Source organism: Bubalus bubalis, chromosome 12 (genome assembly GCF_019923935.1).
Source record: "Bubalus bubalis isolate 160015118507 breed Murrah chromosome 12, NDDB_SH_1, whole genome shotgun sequence".
Taxonomy (NCBI): domain Eukaryota; kingdom Metazoa; phylum Chordata; class Mammalia; order Artiodactyla; family Bovidae; genus Bubalus; species Bubalus bubalis.
Window position 1 is genome coordinate 50,928,691 of NC_059168.1, and position 25,152 is coordinate 50,953,842.

Here is a 25,152-nt window from a genome sequence, read left to right on the forward strand (position 1 = left end):
TTTTTTATTGAGTTGTATGAGCTGTTTATATATTTTGGAAATTAAGCTCTTGTCAGAGTCACCATTTGTAAATAATTTCTCTGAGTCCATAGGTCAACAGATGAATGGCTAAAGAAGATGGTATGTGTATCTATTATGTATATATATGTATATATATATATATAATGGAATATTAATCAACCAATAAAAATAATGAAGTAATGTAATTTGCAACAACATAGATGGACCTATAGATTATCATACTAAGTGAAGTAAGTCAGATAGAGAAAGGCAAATACCATATGATATCACTTATATGTAAAATATAAAAAACTGTTATAAATGAACTTATTTACAGAACAGAAACCTACACAAAGACACAGAAAACCAAAGGGGAAGGAGGGATAAATTGGAAGTAGGGGATTAACTGTTGCACATTGCCATATATGAAATAGATAAACAAAAAGGATTTACAGTATAGAATAGGAAACTATATTCAATATCTTATAATAAACTATAATGCAAAATAATAAAAAAGAATATAGACATATACATATACATGTGTAAATGAATCACTTTACAGTATACCTAAAAGTAACGTAATATTATAAATTAACTATACTTTAGTTAAAAATATAAAATAAAAAATGTCCCAGGATTAATTACTGCCAAACGCAGTGGTATTTGTTTTAACAGAAATGAAAACTATCTTAACATATGGTCATAGGAAATTATTTTAGATTCATTTTACTATTTTTTAAAGTTTTTGTTCTTTCTAAATAAAACTCTGAATTTTAGTTTTTAGTGATTACTGAATTGGTCCAAGCTCAATTACAGTAAATGAAGACATATGGAGTTATAAAACAAGCAACGTGTACCCAAATGTCACAGATTATGGAAGACTTGGCAGGATGCTTGTCATAGTGATCTCTTGCATCAGAATCATTTGAGAAATTATTCAGGTGCAGTTTCCTAGTACTTATTTGACCTACCAAATAAGAAAATCTGAAACTGTGCATGTGAATCTACAGTTTTAACAAGCACCCCAGGTAATTCATGTGCATCCTAAAGATTGAAAACTATAGTATTGGAATGAAGAGAGGAGAGCCTGGAAGTCTGGAATTATTCCCTTTAGCTTATTTACCCAAACCCGTAGATCTCTTAATTAAGATGCTGCTTAATAAAAACTGCCATCCTAAGAAAAATCAATGAATTTTATTCAATATTTTTAAAAAAGTTACACAAGATGGAATGTCAACATTGAAGATCAGATTGAGAAAAATGTGTGAATTTTGTTAACCTCATAAAATTTAAATGATTTCCTTTGCTTTAGTTATTTCTAGAACACCTCAATTTCACAAGATGAAATTTCAAACCTTTAGCAAATGACAAAGTTGGAAAAATAAAAAGACTAGACTTTTATTTAGAATGGGCTGAATTTCCAATCAAGATTATGAATTTTTAACCTAATGATTAAAACTGACTCAAAAAAAAAAAAAAAAAAAACCTAGAATCTGATTTTGGGATATTTCAGTCTTATGTTATGACTTGGAAGACATTTAACTTGCCTAGAAAAATAAAATATCTTCAAAGAAGAAATTCTAAAAATGTTTGTGGCTGAAACCTCAAGGCATGCTGGGAGAGTGCAGAGGAATTTAGAAAACTATATTTTATGTCTTATCTGAATGCACTAAGGATCATACAGAAGGTAAAATGTATCCCTCTCTAATTCAATATTTATGTGCCTTGTGTTTTATTGCATATTGGGATCATAGGAGATAAATATCAGTACAAGTTTGAAGAAGGATACTATGGTACATTTCACTTAGCTATACTTTTAAAAAGCTAAAAACAATAATTACATTTTATCCTAGAAGCCTAACATATTTAAAAAGTTATTTTGAAACTTTGGCAAGATATTGATAACCTTGCAGTTATGCTTTTATTTTTTGCTATGAATAATGAAAAAATAACCTTTATGTAATTTTTAAGATCTGATAGACATTGTCAATTCTTCAGTTCTTGGGCATCAAATTTACTTATTAATTCCAGTTGGTAAGGATCTGGTTTTTAGCCTACAGTCTTATCATTCTTAGATTAGCATATGAATTTTTGAAGTTGAATGATTTTTTTCCCCTGAAGTTATCATTCACTTTTACAATATTCTTAAAGGATTCTATTATCCTATCACCCTTGGAATTAACCCACCCAAACCAGTTATTATCCCTAATATTCACTGGACAGACTGATGCCAAAGCTGAAGCTCCAATACTTTGGCCACCTGATGTGAAAAGCTGACTTATTAGAAAAGATTCTGATGTTAGGAAAGATTGAAGGTGAAAGGAGTTGGGAACAACAGAGGGTGAGATGGTTAGATAGCACCACCTACTCAATGTATATAAATTTGAGCAAACTCTGGGAGATAGTAATGGACAGAAGAGCCTGGCCTGCTTCTGTCCTTGGAGCCTCAAAAAATCAGACAAATCTTAGTGACTGAACAATAACAACAAGTTATTATGACATGCTACTTGTTATAATGGTATGAACTTATGGCTCATGCTCTTCTCAACTTCAAGAACTCTAGTTGATTCAAATTCTTTTCATCTTTAAAATTGTTAAAATTTTCTATTTTTCTTGATATTTTTGTTCCAAATTGAACTAAATTTGGCCAAAGTGATTACTCTCTATTCTTAATCACCATTTGAATTGGTATCCATTTTGTACAATAGACATATCTCAGTTTTTGTTGAGATTTTTAGCTGACATTTTGATGTTCATTTCTTTTGTTATTGTTTATATTCTGTCCTGCTCATTTAGAATATACAAAGCAAGAAATTAGAATCTTCATGACAGTCAAATAGTAGTCATTAAATAAATGCTTAGTTCATGATTATTAAGTGATTACTATTTTTACAATTAAGAATCATATTGATTTCTTATTCTTTCAAAATGTGACATATTTGGACAAATATACTGTATAGGCAAGATGGACCAAAAAAGGCTAGTAATTTTGAAAAGCTTTAATTAGGCCTTTCTGTATTATTTATTCAATGCCTATTTATAAAAACCGGAGCACCTAATAACCTAGTCTATTTATCAGTGTTAGTCACTCAGTTGTTTCTAACTCTTTGCGACCTCATGGACTATAGCACATCAGACGCCTCTGTCTATGGAATTCTCCAGGCAAGAATACTGGAGTGGGCAGACATTCCCTTCCCCAGGGGATCTCCTCAATCCAGGGATCAAACCTGGGTCATTGCAAGCAGATTTTTTAAGGTCTGAGCCATCAGGAAAGCCTAGCCTTTTTACCACAGTACTTCTTAAAACTAAACTCCTGAGGAGCGGTTCTGGTAATAGATAATGTTTACCCATCCTGTAATATTTCTATGATAAACTGGCATTCTAAGTCATCTGACTTGTCACTTTTCTAATTTGGCTTAAAGTCTACATGGGTTAAATCAGTGAAAGGGTGAAGTGAGATTGGGCCTCAACTGATCTGTCATCAGAGGGCAGTTTTCGGCTGCCAGTGTAGTTATTAATGGTCAATTCCAAGGAGAACGCCTAGAAATCAATTCAATGAAGAACCTAAGCCATGAAGCAAAGGGAAAGGGCCAAGCAATCCTGGTGATTCTCCAGGCATCAGACACAGAATCAGTGATACAAGTCTCAGAAAGCTGTAATGGATTTTGTTAAAAACACATCTGCTGTCTGCCAGCTTTCATTGGTCTTGTTCCAGGCACTATGGCATCATAATATAACCCTGTGATCTTTGATATTTTCAGTAAATAGTGGACTGTCTTCCAGGTATCAGAGATTTAAAAGAAATCTACTTCATTTACTGAAAAACTCAGAACACAAAGTGTACAGCTTTCTAATGTTATTTATTTGTAGACAAATTATGTATTGTCTGGGCTCCAAAATCACTGCAGATGGTGACTGCAGACATGAAATTAAAAGACACTTACTCCTTGGAAGGAAAGTTGTGATCAACCTAGATAGCATATTCAAAAGCAGAGACGTTACTCTGCCAACAAAGGTTCATCTAGTCAAGGCTATGGTTTTTTCCTGTGGTCATGTATGGATGTGAGAGTTGGACTGTGAAGAAGGCTGAGTGCCGAAGAACTGATGCTTTTGAACTGTGGTGTTGGAGAAGACTCTTGAGAGTCCCTTGGACTGCAAAGAGTTCCAACCAGTCCATTCTGAAAGAGTTCAGCCCTGGGATTTCTTTGGAAGGAATGATGCTAAAGCTGAAACTCCAGTACTTTGGCCACCTCATGCGAAGAGTTGACTCATTTGAAAAGAGTCTGATTCTGGGAGGGATTGGGGGCAGAAGGAGAAGGGGACGACAGAGAATGAGATGGCTGGATGGCATCACTGACTCAATGGACATGAGTCTGAGTGAACTCCGGGAGTTGGTGATGGACAGTGAGGCCTGACGTGCTGCGATTCATTGGGTCGCAAAGAGTCGGACATGACTGAGCGACTGATCTGATCTGATCTGATCTGATTTATATTAATCATTGTATGAAGTGCTAGATAAATAGAAAGTAATAAATAAAAGTTTCTTATCTTATAGTTTAAGGGGATGACACATAAATTACACAAAATTATATAGTAGTATCATCTGTGCTCTGATATAAGACAGTAGAAGAACCTAGGAACACACATAGGCGGGAAGACAAACCCAGTTATAGAGAGAACACAGTCTCCCAGCTCGGACTATTCCCAATGCATATGACATTATCTGAAGGAAAGATATGCCAAGAAAGTTTTTCTTTTATAACTTATCCATGAAATGAATTTATTGTTTTATATTTTAAATCTTCCCTGTGAAAGCAAAACCTAAGAAACAGAACTAAGTATTGGAGGAGACTGATTTAGGCTCCTCCTGGGATAGTTTATAATGTGAAGCAGGATGCTTCTGCATCATGAGAAGCTCACATTTCTCCAGAGAAATTTCAACCTTGGACACATAGGGTAGAGAGACAGAAGTCCAAAGACAAGGATTCTGAACCCTGTTTCTGAATCAATGAGGGCAGCTAACTTTCCTGTGTTCATTATAGTGAGATCTTTTGTAAAATTTCAGTTAGAGTAAGTTATTGTTTGTTGTGGGTGGTAAAAATATATTTTAAAAGCTCTGATGAAAGCAACAGAGAAAATTCTTTATGCTATAGTTATTTTCTACTTAACATTTTCAGGTCTAAACTCCTTTGCCTATATTGAGGTCTTGTAGAACTTGGCTTCTACCTGTTCTTTCTGAATCATTTCTCACAGTCTTACCCTCCACCAATTTATTACCCCAAACACTTGAGAGTTTATTACATTTCTTCATTTTATAGTGTCTGGGTATTATTAATTTTCAAATTTTAAGCTTATTAAGTACATTAAAATAAATTCTGTTTTTGCTGGTCTGCATGGAGAATTAGAATTTGTTTATTGTTTGTATTAATTTACTGACATTTCATTCTGCTTGTTTTTCACACACAAAATAATGCTAAAAAATATCTGTTTCAAGATAGAAATGTGACATTTAAGATTTTATATGAGCCAGAATATGTGTCTTTCAGAGAACAAGCTCCCTTTCTATTCATAGAATTTAGAGTTTAGGGTTAGGTTTTTGCCTCATCATTTAATACTGAAATACTATTAGTAGTATTTCAAAATCCTGAGGTCAGCATACAGAGAAACTCTTTGCATTGAGACTCATGGCACTAGTGTAAATGATGACTATTAATTATTATATTTTGGGTGACAGTTCCAGTGAAGTAGTATATAAGCTTTGGAGAAGTAGCTTTTCAGGAAATAATTTCATTTTTCTCTCTGAAAATTATCCTGATAGAGAATATCATATACAATTTTCATGTAGCATATTTTAAATGAAAAAGTGAAAAATTTAAAAAGAAATAGCATTTCCTTCAAATACAACCTATATCAAAACAAGAGTCAAAGTTATTTAGAACATCAAACATTTCAAGTGATAAAAATGGGAAATGTTAGCATGTATTCTATCAAAGTTTATTTTTATATAATTGTGAAACTAACTAGGGCATCAATATTATTAGGAAATAGAGCTTAATGATAATTCTCCCACACAAATTGCAATCAAGAAGCAATTAAGTTGCATTATTCACAGCATCCATTATATGGAAATAACTATTTATGACAACCAGATAAAGAAAATGGGGTGTACACTTACAATAGAACATTATTTAGCCTTAAAATGAAGGAAATCCTACTATTTGCAATAATACAGATAGGTCTGAGGTCTTCCTTGATGGCTCAAATGGTAAAGAATCTGCCTGCAATGCAGGAGACTAAAGTTCCATCCCTGAGTCAGGAAGATCCCCTGGAGAAGGGAATGGCAACACACTCCAGTATTCTTGCCTGGATAATCCCTTGGACAGAGGATCCTGGTAGACTACAGCTCATGGGGTCTCAAAGAGTCAGACTTGACTGAACAACTAGCACTTTTCAATACAAATGGTCCTGGATAACATGACACTAAGTGAAATGTCAGTTATAGAAGGACAAGTACCACATATTTTCACTATATGTAGAATCTAAAATAGTCAAATTCATAAAATCAGATAATAGAATAGTGATTTCCAATGATATGGAGAGGTGGAAATGGGTAGTTGTTTGATAGGTATAAGTTTACAGTTATAGTAGATGATCTTCTGTACAACCTAGTATCTACAGTTAATGAGACATTGTTTTGCACTTAAATGTTTGTTAAGAGCATAGATCTCATAACATGTTCTTACCAAATACACACCCAAGAGTAAAAGGACACAAGAAATCTTTGAGAAGTAATAGGTATGACTATTGCCTCGATAATATGATAACATCACAGTATATGCATATGTTTAAACTCATCAAAATACAGACATTAAATATGTGGATTTTTTAGTCTATTAATTATACTTTGGGCTTCCCAGGTGCTGCTAGGGGTAAAGAATCCACCTGCTGATGCAGGAGATGATTCACGTTTAATCCCTTGGTAGAGAAGATTCCCCTGGAGGAGGAAATGGCATTCCACTCCAGTAATTTTGCTTGGACAATCCCATGTGCAGAAGAGCGTGATGGGCTACTGTCCATGAGGCTGCAAAGTCATACATTACTGAGTGACTGAGCACACACACATAAGTATAATTCACTAAAGCTGAAAATAAAAAGAAGTAGGGCTCCCACTTCTGATATGGCAGTGTGAGTTGCTTCACAGATTTGTTTCTCTAAAACAACTTGTAACAGTTGTATATTCATTGAAAGGACTGATGAAGCTGAAACTCCGATACTTTGGCCACCAGACGTGAAAAGCTGACTCATTGAAAAAGACCTGATGCTGGGAAAGCTTGAAGGCAGGAGAAAAAGGGGGCAACAGAGGATGAGATGTTTGGTTGGCATCACTGACTCAATGGACATGAGTTTGAGCAAATTGTGAGGGATAGTGTAGGACAGGGAAGCATAGCATGCTTCAGTGGCAAAGAGTCGGACATGAATGAACAGAAAGCAACTAACAACAATGGTTGAATAGTATCCTCCTCAAATACATGTTAACTCAAAACATTAGAATGTGACCTTCTTTGGAAATAGGGTCCTTACAGATATGATCAAGTTCAACATCTTGATATGCCATCACCCTAAATCCACTGATCAGTGTTCTTATTAGGAGAGTTCACACACAAAGGCACAGAAAAGAAGGCAATGTGAAGACAGAGGTAGAGGTTAGAGTTATGTAGCCACAATCCACAAATGCTAAGAGTGACCAAAAGCTGAAAGAAGTAAGGAGCAATACTTGTATAGAGCCTTCAGAGAAAGCATGACCCTCCTGCCTCCTTGATTTTACATTTCTGGCCCCCAAAACATATTTCTGTTGTATGTCTCCAAGTTGTGGAAATTTGTTACAACAACCTTAAAAATTAATAAACAGACATAACTGTGGAAAACTATTAAAAAGATGTTGCTGTTGCACTCAGTCATTTAGTCATGTCTGACTCTACAACTCCATGCACTGTAGCCCACCAGGCTCCTCTGTCCATGGGGTTTCCCAGGCAAGAATCCTGGAGTAGGTTGCCATTTTCTTCTCCGGGGTATCTTCCCAACCCAAGGATAGAACCCATGTCTCCTGCATTGAGGGCAGTTTGCTGTATTGTAGGTGGATTCTTTACTATTGAACCACCAGGGAAGCTACTATTAAAATCTGTAAAAATGCATATTGTACTGAGGACATAGAAAAAATATAAACATTCAAGAACATCCACTAAATGTACATAATAGCAGGGATTATTGCAGCTCTTCAGCCATGAGTTACTTCCACCCCAACCCTCAGTCTTCATGGCAGAAACTACATCCTGGGTAATTGTGGCAAGAGGATGGGGCTTCCTTACTTCTCACCCATAAGTTAAGAGAAACAGATAAGTTCTGTGATACAGATTGTGGTATATCTAACCACTCTCATGAAATCAATCACTGTTAAATTCAAAATCTATGTACACGCACATGCAAAGATAACCATATATTAAAGAGGAAAGCGGGTGAATAAAGAAAAAAGTGATCTTATTTGGACTGTGAGATTTTGCAAAAAAGTCTGTAAGAGATAAGAAATGAAAAAAAAATTGATAGATGATGTGTTTTGTTTAAAATTTCAACAAAGAAGGAGTGCTGTTTGTACTCTGATGTAGGCTCTGTGAGGATAAACTTTCATTCTTGAGGTTACTGTTAATTACTTGAATAGCTGATGTTCCAGGACTTATCATACTATGTTAGTGGCACACTTAAGAAAGAAGTGAGTTTATGTTATCTAAAATATAATCTAATATTGGAGACTTAGATTGGCATATATACTCTATTATATATAATGTGGGCTTTCCAGGTGGTGCTAGTGGTAAAGAAGCCAATGCAGGAGATGCAAGAGATGTAGGTTCAATCCCTGGGTCAGGAAGATCTCCTACAGTAGAAAATGGCAACCCATTCCAGTATTCATGTTTGGAAAAGTCCATGGGCAGAGGAGCCTGATGAATCACAGTTCACGGGGCTGCAAAGAGTTAGATATGATTGAGAGACTGAGCATCATATATAATAGTGGTGCTACCATAATAGATAATTAATAAGAATCTACTGTATAACTGTATATACTGTATATTTGACCTATGGTGGCTCAGATGGTAAAGCGTCTACCTGCAGTGCAGGAGACCCGGGTTTGATCCCTGGGTTTGGAAGATCCCCTGGAGAAGGAAATGGCAACCCACTCCAGTACTCTTGCTTGGAAAATTCCATGGACTGAGGAGCCTGGGGGGCTACAGTCCATGGGGTCGCAAAGAGTCGGACATGACTGAGCGACTTCACTTTCACTTACTGTATAACAAAGGGAACAGTACTCAATAATAATGTCCTATTTGGGAAAATAATCTTAAAACAGTAGATGCATTATATGTGTATGTATACCTGATTCACTTGGCTGTACACCTGAAACTAACACAACATTGTAAAGTATTTATACTTCAATAAAAATAAATAAATAAATAAATAAATAAAATATAATCTCACAGTACTGCAAAATTAATGGTGCACTTTATGTAATTTCAGTTTTAAGTTCTTAAGTATCCTAAGCTAGTTCATTATGTGCTAAATCCTAATTGATCCTTAAAGAAATAGGTTTTGTTTTCCCCCTGATCTGGAGTTTATTCTGCCCGTAAAAGACAACATAAAACTATTTCCTCTTATTACTATTGTTTGTCAAAAAGCCAAGTGTAAGACCCATAGGCAACAAGTGATGAAAAAAGTAATGCTTTTTGTCTAAACTTTTCTGAAAATTCCAGTGTATTTATATTTCTTTCTCTATAATAATGTTACCAATAATTATTAAAAAAAAACAAAACAACTACTCTCTGAAAAAAAACATGTACAATGGTAATTATAAGTTTAAAGTAATTGGCAGGCTTTCCCCATCCTATTTATAGATAAGATATCATTCTGGAATCTTCTAAATTGTCAATTTTATTATATATAGCAAACATTTTTATTGACTGAAAAGGAATACTTGTCATGGACATGAACAAAGATCTTTTCTTTCTTTTACCTTACAATTCATTTTGTTTATTTGCCTTGTAATTATTTTCATCAACCCCAGCAACTAGAATGTTTTATTTGCAAGCCATTTCTTTAATTATTTTCTAATGAAAAATTACTAATGCACCACAGGCAAGCCATAGATTATATATTTATTAAATATACTTGGAGTTTTTCTAAGTTTATCTTAATGAATCGTGCTTCCACCTCAAATAGCAACCAGGAAAATATTATTCGAGGTTGACTATAATTAATAAAATTCACAAGATGAGAAAGCATTACTTATTCACTGTTGGGCCTGTCTCAGGCATCTAGAAAATTCTCATTATATATGTAAATAAGCTCTAATGATAATTCCCACAATGGAAGTTATGATGATGTGAATCATTGTTTAAACTGCCTCAGTGCTACAGAGACATGAACACTGTAAAACTTGTTTGCTTGATAGAAGGAGAGTCAGAGAAAATGTAGGCAAAATATAGGAAACATTTCAGAAAAAATCTTCCATTCTATCAGTCTTTTCAAGTATGAAATTAGCAAGAATTTTGACTTTTTTATATAAATAAAATTATTTAAAGGATATCCTACACAATACTAAAGAATGCTGAAAAATTCACCACAGCAGGAGGGTGGGTGGGTGACTGTGTGTCTTCTTATTAAAAATAATTTTTGACTTTTGCCTCTAAACTAGCCTCTGGATATTTTTAGTGTATGTTAATGTATATAATTGTAGTCAATTTAAAATGTCTTTAATAAATAAAGTTATTAAGTATAATATAGTCTCATATGTTCACTTTTTTTTTCTAAAATTAGAATCACACTTTTGGAAATGGAATACTTGGGCACAGAGAGTGACACAATGATCTCTAGATGTGTAAAAACACAAATAAAATTTACATTGACTTTGAAAGAGGATAGAATTTTCCAGAAAGACATGACCAGTGGAAATCTTGTTTTAAAAGAGCCCATGTCTAGGCACAGAGTCATGACAGATGTTGAAGGACAAGAGTATTAACAAAATGGGGATGTATTGTTTAGCAATGGCTGCATTAAGAGTAGCGAGATAGGGTCAAGTCTTTGAAATGTACTGTCTACTCTTTTGAGGAATTAGATCTAATATGTAGACATGGAGAAGACAAGAAATGGCTATATATATGGGCTCAACAGATTTGACTTAGTGAAAATAATTAATAGTAATATTAAGGAAATAAAGGTGAAGATGTGGAGTAAATAGTTGAATATATAGGCTTGATTCCCAGGAGAGGGTATTACTCTATGACCAATTTTAATTAAAGGCTTTTCAATCAATATATTTTGATTTATATACTGAATAAGGTAAGAACCAATATTAGAATCCTAGCTTAAAAACATTTAATAAAAAAAGAAAAAGAGAGTCAGATGGAATGGTGAAGAAAATACTTTACAAAATAATCAATATGACTGTGATCAAGAATGGAAAAGAAATGAAAATTTATTACACATAAGCAAGCAGGGAATCCCTGGTGACTATATTAAGAAGCATATCAAAGTACTCAGAAGGTAGAGAATCTAGAAGTAATTGTGAAAAATAGTAAATGGCTTTTGTTTAATACATGTTTGATGTCTAATATAAACAGGTAGCTTCATAAATCATCACAAGATGAAAAAAGTTCTGAAACCATTACATAGACCAAGAAATAGAATCAGCAGAATCTAAAATGTCTCTCTTCCCAGTCAGTATCTCCACCTTTCCCTAAAAGAGTAAATGCAATAAGATGTCCAACACATAAGAGTATTTTTGAACTTCATTGCAACAGAAATATGATTTGCATTCTTTTTGTCTCATTTCAGTCAATATTTTGTAACTAATCTATTGTCTCTATTTTTTCATGAAGCAGTAGTTCACTAACTTTCATTGTTTTATAGTATTCTGATGTATTAAAAGCAAGAGAATTCCAGAAAAGTATTTACTTCTGCTTCATTGACTATGCTAAAGCCCTTGACTGTGTGGATCACAACAAACTGTGGAAAATTCTTAAAGAGATGGAAATACTAGACCACCTGACCTGCCTTCTACAAAACCTGTATGCAGGTCAAAAAGCAACTGTCAGAACTGGACATGGAAAAATGAACTGGTTCAAAATTGGGAAAGGAGCACCTCAAGGCTGTATATTGTCACCTTGCTTCCTTAATTTGTATGCAGAGTATATCATGAGAAACTGGGCTGGGTGAAGCACAAGCTGGAATCAAGATTACAGAAACAAATATCAATAACCCAAGACATGCAGATGACACCATCATTATGGCAGGAAGCAAAGAGGAACTAAACAGCCTTCTGCTAAAAGTGAAAGAAGAGAGTGAAAAAGTTGGCTTAAAACTCAACATTCAAAAAACAAAGGTCATGGTATCCAGTCCCATCAGTTCAGTCAAGTTCAGTCGCTCAGTTGTGTTCGAATCTTTGTGATCACATGAACTGCAGCAGGCCAGGCCTCCCTGTCCATCACCAACTCCCGGAGTCCACCCAAACCCATGTCCATTGAGTCAGTGATGCCATGCAACCATCTAATCCTCTCTTGTCCCCTTCTCCTCCTGCCCTCAATCTTCCCCAGCATCAGGGTCTTTTCAAATGAGTCAGGTCTTCACATTAATTGGCCAAAGTATTGGAGTTTCAGCTTCAACAATCCTTCCAATGAACACGCAAGACTGATCTCCTTAAGGATAGACTGCTTGGATCTCCTGGCAGTCCAAGGGACTCTCAAGAGTCTTCTCCAACAGATTAGATCAGTCACTCAGTCCTGTCCGACTCTTTGCAACCCCATGAATCACAGCACGCCAGGCCTCCAAGTCCATCACCAACTCTCCGAATTCACTCAGACTCATGTCCATCGAGTCAGTGATGCCATCCAGCCATCTCATCCTCTGTTGTCCCCTTCTCCTCTTGCCCCCAATCCCTTCCAGCATCAGAGTCTTTTCCAATGAGTCAAGTCTTCACATGAGGTGGCCAAAGTACTGGAGTTTCAGCTTCAGCATCTTTCCTTCCAAAGAAATCCCAGGGCTGATCTCCTTCAGAATGGACTGGTTGGATCTCCTTGCAGTCCAAGGGACTCCCAAGAGTCTTCTCCAACACCACAGTTCAAAAGCATCAATTCTTTGGTGCTCAGCCTTCTTCACAGTCCAACTCTCATATCCATACATGACCACAGGAAAAACCATAGCCTTGACTAGACGAGCCCTTGTTGGCAAAGTACTGTCTCTGCTTTTGAATATGCTATCTTGGTTGGTCATAACTTTCCTTCCAAGGAGTAAGTGTCTTTTAATTTCATGGCTGCAGTTACCATCTGCAGTGATTTTGGAGCCCAGAAAAATAAAGTCTGACACTGTTTCCCCATCTATTTCCCATGAAGTGATGGGACTGGATGCCATAATCTTAGTTTTCTGAATGTTGAGCTTTAAGCCTTTTTCACTCTCCACTTTCACTCTCAGAAAGAGGCTTTTTAGTTTTTCTTCACTTTCTGCCATGAGGGTGGTGTCATCTGCATATCTGAGGTTATTGATATTTCTCCCGGCAATCTTGATTCCAGCTTGTGTTTCTTCCAGCCCAGCGTTTCTCATGATGTACTCTGCATAGAAGTTAAATAAACAGGGTGACAATATACAGCCTTGACGTACTCCTTTTCCTAATGGAACCAGTCTGTTGTTCCATGGCCAGTTCTAATTGTTGCTTCCTGACCTGAATACAAATTTCTCAAGCGCTAGATAAGGTGGTCTGGTATTCCCATCTCTTTCAGAAGTTTCCACAGTTTATTGTGATCCACACAGTCAAAGGCTTTGGCATAGTCAATAAAGCAGAAATAGATGCTTTTCTGGAACTCTCTTGCTTTTTCCATGATCCAGTGGATGTTGGCAATTTGATCTCTGGTTCCTCTGCCTTTTCTAAAACCAGCTTGAACATCAGGAAGTTCACGGTTCACATATTGCTGAAGCCTGGCTTGAAGAATTTTGAGCATTACTTCACTAGCATGTGAGATGAGTGCAATTGTGTGGTAGTTTGAGCATTCTTAGGCATTGCCTTTCTTTGGGATTGGAATGAAAACTGACCTTTTCCAGTCCTGTGGCCACTGCTGAGTTTTCCAAATGTGCTGGCATATTGAGTACAGCACTTTCACTGCATCGTCTTTCAGGATTCGGAAAAGCTCAACTGGAATTCTATCACCTCCACTAGCTTTGTTCGTAGTGATGCTTTCTAAGGCCCACTTGACTTCACATTCCAGGATGCCTGGTTCTAGGTCAGTGATCACACCATCGTGATTATCTGGGTCATGAAGATCTTTTTTGTAAGTTCTTCTGTGTATTCTTGCCATCTCTTCTTAATATCTTCTGCTTCTGTTAAGTCCATACCATTTCTGTTCTTTATCGAGTCCATCTTTGCATGAAATGTTCCTTTGGTATCTCTGATTTTCTTGAAGACATCTCTGGTCTTTCCCATTCTGTTGTTTTCCTCTATTTCTTTGCATTGATCGCTGAAGAAGGCTTTCTTATCTCTTCTTGCTATTCTTTGGAACTCTGCATTCAGATGTTTATATCTTTCCTTTTCTCCTTTGCTTTTTTTTTTTTTAATTTTTTTTAATTTTATTTTTAAACTTTACATAACTGTATTAGTTTTGCCAAATATCAAAATGAATCCGCTACAGGTATACATGTGTTCCCCATCCTGAACCCTCCTCCCTCCTCCCTCCCCATTCCATCCCTCTGGGTCGTCCCTGTGCACCAGCCCCAAGCATCCAGTATCGTGCATCGAACCTGGACTGGCAACTCGTTTCATACATGATATTTTACATGTTTCAATGCCATTCTCCCATATCTTCCCACCCTCTCCCTCTCTCACAGAGTCCATAAGACTGTTCTATACATCAGTGTCTCTTTTGCTGTCTCGTACACAGGGTTATTGTTACCATCTTTCTAAATTCCATATATATGCGTTAGTATACTGTATTGGTGTTTTTCTTTCTGGCTTACTTCACTCTGTATAATAGGCTCCAGTTTCATCCACCTCATTAGAACTGATTCAAATGTATTCTTTTTAATGGCTGAATAATACTCCATTGTGTATATGTACCACAGCTTTCCCATCCATTCATCTGCTGATGGACATCTAGGTTGCTTCCATGTCCTGGCTATTATAAACAGTGCTGTGATGAACACTGGGGTACAAGACACGTGTATCTCCTTTGCTTTTTGCTTCTCTTCTTTTCACAGCTATTTGTAAGGACTCCACAGACAGACATTTTGCTTTCTTGCATTTCTTTTACATGGGGATGGTCTTGATTCCTATCTCCTGTACAATGTCACGAACCTCATTCCATAGTTCATCAGGCACTCTATCTATCAGATCTAGCCCCTTAAATCTTTTTCTCACTTCCACTGTATAATCATAAGGGATTTGATTTAGGTCAAACCTAAATGGTCTAGTGGTTTTCCCTACTTTCTTCAATTTAAGTCTGAATTTGGCAATAAGGAGTTCATGATCTGAGCCACAGTCAGCTCCTGGTCTGTTTTTTGCTGACTGTATAGAGCTTCTCCATCTTTGGCTGCAAAGACTATATCAATCAATCAATATAATCAATCAATCTGGTGATGTCCATGTATAGAGTCTTCTCTTGTGTTGCTGGAAGAGAGTGTTTGTTATGACCAGTGCATTTTCTTGGCAAAACTCTATTAGTCTTTGCCCTGCTTCATTCCGTATTCTAAGGCCAAATTTGCCTGTTACCCCAGGTGTTTCTTGACTTCCTACTTTGGCATTCCAGTCCCCTATAATGAAAAGGACATCTTTTTTGGGTGTTAGTTCTAAAAGGTCTTGTAGGTCTTCATAGAACCATTCAACTTCAGCTTCTTCAGCTTTACTGGTTGGGGCATAGACTTGGATTACTCTTGTATTGAATGGTTTGCCTTGGAAACGAACAGAGATCATTCTGTCGTCTTTGCGATTGCATCCAAGTACTGCATTTCAGAATCTTTTGTTGACCATGATGGCTACTCTATTTCTTCTGAGGGATTCCTGCCCACAGTAGAAGATATAGTGGTCATCTGAGTTAAATTCACCAATTCCAGTCCATTTTAGTTCGCTGTTTCCTAGAATGTCGACATTCAGTCTCGCCATCTCCTGTTTGACCACTTCCAATTTGCCTTGATTCATGGACCTGACATTCCAGCTTCCTATGCAATATTGCTCTTTACAGCATCGGACCTTGCTTCTACCACCAGTCACATCCACAGCTGGGTATTCTTTTTGCTTTGGCTCCATCCCTTCATTCTTTCTGGAGTTATTTCTCCAGTGATCTCCAGTAGCATATTGCACACCTACTGACCTGGGGAGTTCCTCTTTCAGTATCTTATCATTTTGCCTTTTCATACTGTTCATGAGGTTCTCAAGGCAAGAATACTGAAGTGGTTTACCATTCCTTTCTCCAGTGGACCACATTCTGTCGGATCTCTCCACCATGACCTGCCCATCTTGGGTTGCCCCATGGGCATGGCTTAGTTTCATTGAGTTAGACAAGGCTGTGGTCCTAGTGTGATTAGATTGACTAGTTTTCTGTGAGTATGGTTTCAGTGTGTTTGCCCTCTGATGCCCTCTTGCAACACCTACCGTCTTACTTTGGTTTCTCTTACCTTGGGCGTGGGGTATCTCTTCACGGCTGCTCCAGCAAAGTGTAGCCATTGCTCCTTACCTTGGACGAGGGGTATCTCCTCACCGCCACCCTTCCTGACCTTCAACATGAGATAGCTCCTCTAGGCCCTCCTGCGCCAGTGCAGCCACGGCTCCTTGGACGTGGGGTTGGTCCTCCTGGCCACCGCCCCTGGCCTCAGGCGTGTGGCTGCTCCTCCCAGCCGCCACCCCTGGCCTCTGGCGTGGGGGCATGGGGTGTCTCCTCTCAGCCGCCGCCCCTGACCTCGGACGCTGGGTATCTCCTCTCAGCCATCCCCCTGGCCTCTGGCGCGGGGTAGCTCCTCTCGGCAGTTCCTGTGCCGTCGGAGTCTGGTACTCTCGGCCACTGCCCCTGACCTCCAACGTGGGGTAACTCCTCTTGGCCACCGCCCTTCGGGCATGGGGTCCTCCCAGCTTCTACCCCTGACCTTGGACGTTGGGGTGGCTCCTCTCGGCCGTGCTTAGGGCGCCGGTTGCAGCCGCCTGCGCTTGCTGGTCACAGCCGCCTGCGCTTAGCGCACCGGTCACAGCCAACACCACAGTTTAAAAGCATCAATTCTTCTGTGCTCAGCTTTTTTTATAGTCCAACTCTCACATTCATACATGACCACTGGAAAAACCATAGCCTTGACTAGACGGATCTTTGTTGACAAAGTATTGTCTCTGTTTTTTAGTATGGTGGTCCCATTACTTTATGGTAAATAGATGGGGAAACAATGGAAACAGTGATGGATTTTCTTTCCTTTTCTTGGGCTCCAAAATCTTTGCAAATGTTGACTTTGGCCATGAAATTAAAAGATGCTTACTCCTTGGAAGAAAAGCTATGATAAGCCTAGACAGCATATTTGAAAGTGGAAATATGACTTTGCCTACAAAGGTCTGACTATGGTTTTTCCAGTAGTCATTTATGGATGTGAGAGTTAGACCATAAAGAAAGCTGAGCATCAAAGAATTGATACTTTTGAACTGTGATGTTGGACAAGACTCATGAGAAGCCCATGGATAGCAAGGAGATAAAACCAGTCAATCCTAAAGGATATCAGTCCTGAATTTTCAATGGGAGGACTGGTGCTGAAATTGAAGCTCTAATACTTTAGTCCCCTGATGTGAAAAGTGAGTGAAAGTTGTTCATGTCCGACTTTTGTGATCCCATGGACTATACAGTCCATGGAATTCTCCACCTCATGACCCATTAGAAAAGACCCTGATGCTTGCAAAGATTGAAGGCAGAAGGAGAAGGGGATGACAGAGGACAAGATGGTTGGATGGCATTGCTGACTTGATGGACATGAGTTCATAATGGACAGGGAGGCCTGGCATGTTGCAGTCATGGGGTTTCAAAGAGTCAGACATGACTGAGCAACTGAACTGAACTGAATGTATAAATAAATCACAGATTATTCAGGTGGTGTCGCTAGAGATAAAGAACCTGTCTGACATTATATGAGGTATAAGGGGTGCCCTGGGTCAGGAAGAAGCCCTGGAGGAGGAAATGGGAACCCACTCCAATATTTTTGCCTGGAGAATCCTATGAACAGAGAAGCCTAGTGGGTTACAGTCCATGGCATCACAAAGCGTTAGACATGACTGAAGTGACACAATGGAAACAATTTTGTGGTCATTTACATTGTTTCTTTTGGGGGCTATTATGGATAATTCTGCTGCAAACATTTTTGTACAAGTCTTTGACTTATACAAGCAAACATAGGTTTGCTCCATGTTTAAGTATATAGTGAAAGTGGAAGTCATAGTTTCTCTGTTGTCTGACTCTTTGTGACCCCATGGACTGTAGCTGCCAGACTCCCCTGTCCATAGAATTCTCCAGGCAAGAACACTGGAGTGAGTTGCAGTTTCCCCCTCCAGGGGATCTTCCCAACCCAGGAATCGAACCCGAGTCTCCTGCATTGCAGACAGATACTTTACTGTCTGAGCCACCAGAGACACCCGTACTTAACAATATTCTTGCCTGGAAAATTTCATGCACAGAGTCTGATGGGCTATAGTCCATGGGATCACAAACAGTTGGACATGATTAAGCATACACACACACACACACACACACACACACACACACAGAGAACTGGTAGAACAAAAGGAGTATGCATATTATGCTTTAGTATGCACTGCAAATAATGTCACTAAAATTGTAAACTTACATGTCCAACAATGGTGTATGAAAATTACTTTTGCTGTATATTCTTGTCAATGCTTAGTATTGTCAGTCTGTAATTTTACCTCACTGTGGTTTCCTTGAATTACTCTGGTGATTATTCAGGTTATATACCACTTCATAACTTTATTGGCAATATGGATATCTTCTTCTGTGAAGACCTATTAATCTTTTTTGTCCATTTGCAAGTAAACTTTTCCAACTGTAGAATAGTTTTAGATTTTCAGTAAAACTAGGAGACAGTACTGAGAGTTCTCATATACTCATACCCATTGTTCCATATATTACATCTTACATTAAAGTGGTATATTTGTCATAATTAATGAAGTAATATTGATACACTATTATTAAAGGGTCAAAACTTTATTCAAATCCTTACTTTCAAAATCCTAATAACCTTTTACTATTTCCATATTCCATACAGGGTCAGTTCAGTTCAGTTGCTCAGTCGTGTCCAACTCTTTGCAACCCTATGAATCGCAGCACGCCAGGCCTCCCTGTCCATCACCAACTCCCGGAGTTCACTCAGACTCACGTCCATCAAGTCAGTGATGCCATCCAGCCATCTCATCCTCTGTCGTCCCCTTCTCCTCCTGCCCCCAATCCCTCCCAGCATCAGAGTCTTTTCCAATGAGTCAACTCTTCACATGAGGTGGCCAAAGTACTGGAGTTTCAGCTTCAGCATCATTCCTTCCAAAGAAATCCCAGGGCTGATCTCCTTCAGAATGGACTGGTTGGATCTCCTTGCAGTCCAAGGGACTCTCAAGAGTCTTCTCCAACACCACAGTTCAAAAGCATCAATTCTTCAGTGCTCAGCTTTCTTCACAGCTAACATCCATACATGACCACAGGAAAAACCATAGCCTTGACTAGACGAGCCCTTGTTGGCAAAGTAATGTCTCTGCTTTTGAATATGCTATCTAGGTTGGTCATAGCTTTCCTTCCAAGGAATAAGTGTCTTTTAATTTCATGGCTGCAGTCACCATCTGCAGTGATTTTGGAGCCCAAAACAAATAAAGTCTGACACTGTTTCCACTGTTTCTTCATCCATTTCCCATGAAGTGATGGGACCGGATGCCATGATCTTCGTTTTCTGAATGTTGAGCTTTAAGCCAGCTTTTTCACTCTCCACTTTCACTTTCATCAAGAGGCTTTTTAGTTCTTCTTCACTTTCTGCCATAAGGGTGGTGTCATCTGCATATCTGAGGTTATTGATATTCCTCCCAGCAATCTTGATTCCAGCTTGTGCTTCTTCCAGTTAGGGTACCTTATTACAATTAATTGCCATGGCTTCTTAGGCTCCTCTGGGCTGTGACAGTCTTTCATATCTTGAGAGAAATAGTCAGATTTGAACTAGCTATCATAGGAAATGTTTGACAATATTGAGGACTATTGTTGCTGTTGTCCAATCAGTAAGTCATGTTTATAGGAGACTGTATTTTTGTAGCGGTGCCATTGTGCCAGTTTTGTAGTTGTTCAGTTGCTCATTCATGTCTGACTCTTTGTGACACCATGGACTACAGAACACCAGGCTTCCCTGTCCTTCATCACCTCCCAGACTTTGCTCAAACTTATGTCCATTGAGTTGGTGATGCCAGCCAACCAGCTCATACTCTGTCATCCCCTTCTCCTCCTGCCTTCAATCTTTCCCTGCATCAGGGTCTTTTCTAATGAGCCAGCTCTTCACATCATGTAGCCAAAGTATTGGAGTCTCAGCTTCTGCATAAGTCCTTCCAATGAACATTCAGGATTGATTTCCTTTAGGATTGACTGGTTTGATCTCCTTGTTGTCCATGGAACTCTCAAGAGTATTCTCCAGCACCACAGTTTGAATGCATCAATTCTTTGATGCTCAGCCTTCTTTATGGCCCAACTCTCACATCCATACATGACTACTGGAAAGACTATAGCTTTGACTATATGAATCTTTATTGACAAAATGATGTCTCTGCTGTTTAATTTGCTGTTCAGGTTTGTCATAGTCTTTCTTCCAAGGAGCAAGTGTCTTTTAATTTCATGTCTGCACTCACCATCTGCAATGATTTTGAAGCCTAAGAAAATAAAGTCTGTCCCTGTTTTCATTGTTTCCCCATCTATTTGCCATGAAGTGATGGGACCAGATGCCATGATCCTCAAATGCAGGCTATATGTTGGAGAAAGTGATGGAAACCCACTCCAATACTCTTGCCTGGAGAATCCCATCGACAGAGGAGCCTGGAGGGCTAAAGGTCACGGGGTCATACAGAGTCAGACACAACTGAAGCAGCTTAGCATCCATGCACACAGATTACATATATTTATTTTTATGTTAGGGATGTGGAATCAAAGTCTGCGTTTGTATCAATGAAATAGGAACACAAGGGCCTTGTTATTCACACATCCTTCAGTTTTTGTGTTTTCTTTTGCTTTTTTTTTTGTTTGTTTTAAATTACATTTATCTACATGTGTTTGTGTGTACATTTATCACCATTTAATTCTCCTGTTATTTGAGTAAGTCAGAGGTGGGTAAAATCTCACTATTTAAACATGGCTAATGGAAAAGGAGAGAATCTATTGACTTTCTTTCACTGTAGAGTGAGTTCACACAGTTTGCCAAAAGTATTTTTAAAGGTCATCATCAAATAATAAACACTGGTATCTTACTTGCTATTTGCTACTGTTCTTTCTGTATATACTTCCTCAATATCCTCTTAGGGGAGATTGACTGAGGTCAAGCTAGTTTCAGTTAGTCCCCTCGACAAATAACATAAAGCTATAAATGTCCATAACATTGAATTTCTGTTTGTGTTTCTTGAATTGACTAGGCTACTGAAGCCAGTATCTTGAGGGTAGGTAAAGTGCTCATTATTTTTGCCTCCCTCCTTTTACTCTGCCACTGGGCATTTTGTTTGTATGACTTTTCTAGGCATTTCAGTGGTAAGGCCTAATCCTTAGACTTCCTGATGGTGAAATAGGCCTGATGGGGTAGTGAGAGTGAGACAAGGACCATTATAAACAGATTCAAATTTTGAGTATCAGAGGAAGAATAGATATGCTAGAGGAGATGTCACTAGCATTTGCTATTAATAAAATATTGGTACAAAATCACATCCTTGGGATAATGATAAACAGCAGTCCTGAACTTAAGGGATGACTTATTTGTGCTTGGGTGGCAAATTTGAAGCAGTACTGAGATGTGATCTCAGTACTCATATTTAAGAAGAGCCTTCTTTGATTTAAGCAATATACTGTATTATGTTACATAATTTACGAGTGAATGACAGGCACAGGGGTATTCATTGCCTTTAAGAAAAGTAAGATACGCTTGTGTAGGAAAAAATGACTTTCCAGTAGGTCATTCTCCTAGAATATTGAAAGCTTATTAACTTATTCTTCTGAAGTGCTGAGAAAATGTGAAAGGGATCTGAATAGTATGTAAGTTTCAGAGAGACACTCAAGAAAGTGTTAGCTTTTAATAAGTAGTGCATATGAGTTTTGGAGAAAAATATGAAGGTATTTTCAAAAAGAAGCTGTTTCTTTTCACAGAACTAGGTGGTGAGTAAGAGGAAATGTTGCTCAATGAATAAAAAGCAGATTAAAATATAGGATAGAAGATTTGGATGGGAATGGTGAGAATCAGAGTTGATGTTAATGGCTAGGTCAGTGGTACCCAAATTCTTTATAAATTTAAACTGTGGGAAACCCTCCTTTAACCAATGAAGAAAATCTTTCCAGGCAATTCTGAGTAATCGACATGGTTACAGTCACTAAGATGGATACTGCTACATTTTATTTGTGACACTGACAAATGAAAGTATCCTGATGTGGGAAGCAATACAGATCTAGGAAATATCATACCTAGGACCTTACTCGGAGAAGGCAATGGCACCCCACTCCAGTACTCTTGCCTGGAAAATCCCATGGATGGAGGAGCCTGGTAGGCTGCAGTCCATGGGGTCGCTAAGAGTCGGACACGACTGAGCGACTTCACTTTCACTTTTCACTTTCATGCATTGGAGAAGGAAATGGCAATCCCAGGGTTGGGGGAGCCTGGTGGGTTGCCGTCTCTGGGGTCGCACAGAGTCAGACACGACTGAAGCGACTTAGCAGCAGCAGCAGCAGTAGAACCTTACTAACACTTAGTGCATGGAACCTTTAGAAGATACTCAAGAAGGATTTGTTAGTGGCTATCACCTAGAAAATGTTGTCATGGGGGAAGGGAAAGGTAGGATTAGTCCCAGAACCTAAATTCAGAGTTGGAAAGTTTCACATAGACTGTTCTTTCTTGTTTTAAACAAATGGTCCAAATACTGTCCCTTTAGTTTCATCACCGTAAAAGGAATAAAGAGTTACATCATAGATACAGTTTTAAGACTGCCTAGTGAGTTTCCATTTCCATTCTTTTTCCTGTTTCCATGTTCTCTGGTTTAGGCTAAGGTTACAAAAAGGCCCATGACAAGGTAATTTATTATTGCTTAGTTTATCAATAGGACTTCCCAGAGGGCTCAATAGGTAAAGAATCAGCCTACAATGCAGGAGATTGAGTTTGATCCCAGAGTCGGGAAGGAGCCCTGGAGGAGGTCATGGCCACCCACTCCAATATTCTTGCCCGGATAATCTCATGAACAGAGGAGGCTGGTGGGCTACAATCCATAGTATCACAAAGAGTTGGACATAACTGAAGCAACTGAGCACACAATGCACTATATCAATAAGCTGGGAGGAGGTTCCACAAATTTGCTTCTGTCTTGTTTTTCCCCCAGAAAGAGTTTCTAATTTATCATTTATTTCTTAATAACTTGTTCTATTTCAAGATTTGGCTTAGAAGGCAGCAAAATAATAAAATGAAATGCTGTTTGATACATTTGATGAGCTCTCATAAATACCTTTAATAGAATTAACCAATTAACACCTTTGAGAGCTAAAATAAGTCCTTTTGTAAAATCATTACCTTAGGCCCATTTAAAATAAACTTTTTCATTGTGATAAAATACTCATAATGTAAAATCTCTCATTTTAAACTTCTTTTAGTGTATAAATCAGTGGTATTATTATATTCACAGTATCATACAGCTGTCTCAACTATCTTAGTAAGATCTTGTATGTTCCAATACTTTCATTACCATGAAAAGAAACCCTGTTCCTATTAAGCAATAGCCTCATTCCACTCTGGATGACAAACACTAATCTGTGTTTGACAGACACATGACAAACACTAATCTGTGTTTGACAGACACATGACAAACAAAAATACTGTGTCCATAAATTTGACTCTTCTTCATATACCATTTACATGAAATCATGCAGTCATGCCCTTTTGCTTGGCTTCTTTCACTTAACATGATGTAATCAAGATTTACCCATATTGTAGCATGTAATGGAACTTTCGGAGAAGGCAATGGCAACCCACTCCAGGACTCTTGCCTGGAAAATCCCATGGATGGAGGGGCCTGGTAGGCTGCAGTCCATGGGGTCGCTAGGAGTCGGATACGACTGAGCGACTTCACTTTCGCTTTTCACTTTCATGCATTGGAGAAGGAAATGGCAACCCACTCCAGTGTTCTTGCCTGGAGAATCCCAGGGATGGGGGAGCCTGGTGGGCTGCCGTCTGTGGGGTCGCACAGAGTTGGATACTACTGAAGCGACTTAGCAGCAGCAATGGTACTTTTGGCTTGCAAGGTGGTGCTAGTGGTAAAGAATCTGCCTGCAATGCATGAGAGTCAAGAGGCACAGATTTGATTCTTGTGTCAGGAAGATGACCTGGAGGAGAAAATGGCAACTCACTCCAATATTCTTGCTGGGAGAAACCCATGGGCAGAGGATCCTAGGTGAGCTACTTCACTTATTTTTATGGCCAAACATATTCCATTGCAGTATTAATCAAGAATTTCAAGAATGGGGACCTGGCTGAGACCAAAAAAAAAAAAAAAAAAACACAACAGATTATTTGGGGTTTGGTAAAACTGCAACTGAGGAGACCCAGATCCACTAAGCACTTGGATTGTAATTTCTGGACTACAAGATGAGGGAGGGCAAAAAAACTCCCCACAAGGTCACATGTTTGTTAAGAATTGGGATTAGAGCTAACAAGATGTAAGGGTGTTTGTTAAGTAAGGATTTGTAAGGGTCCAAAATGATTACATATGGTGAAGGCAAAGGGTTAGGTGGAGATGGGACCACTGAAACTACAAGATTGCAGCTGGCAGCTGTTAGCAGATATTGTTTCAAAAACTGCTGCTGGTGTTCTTGAGTTTGATACAGTTCAGAAAAT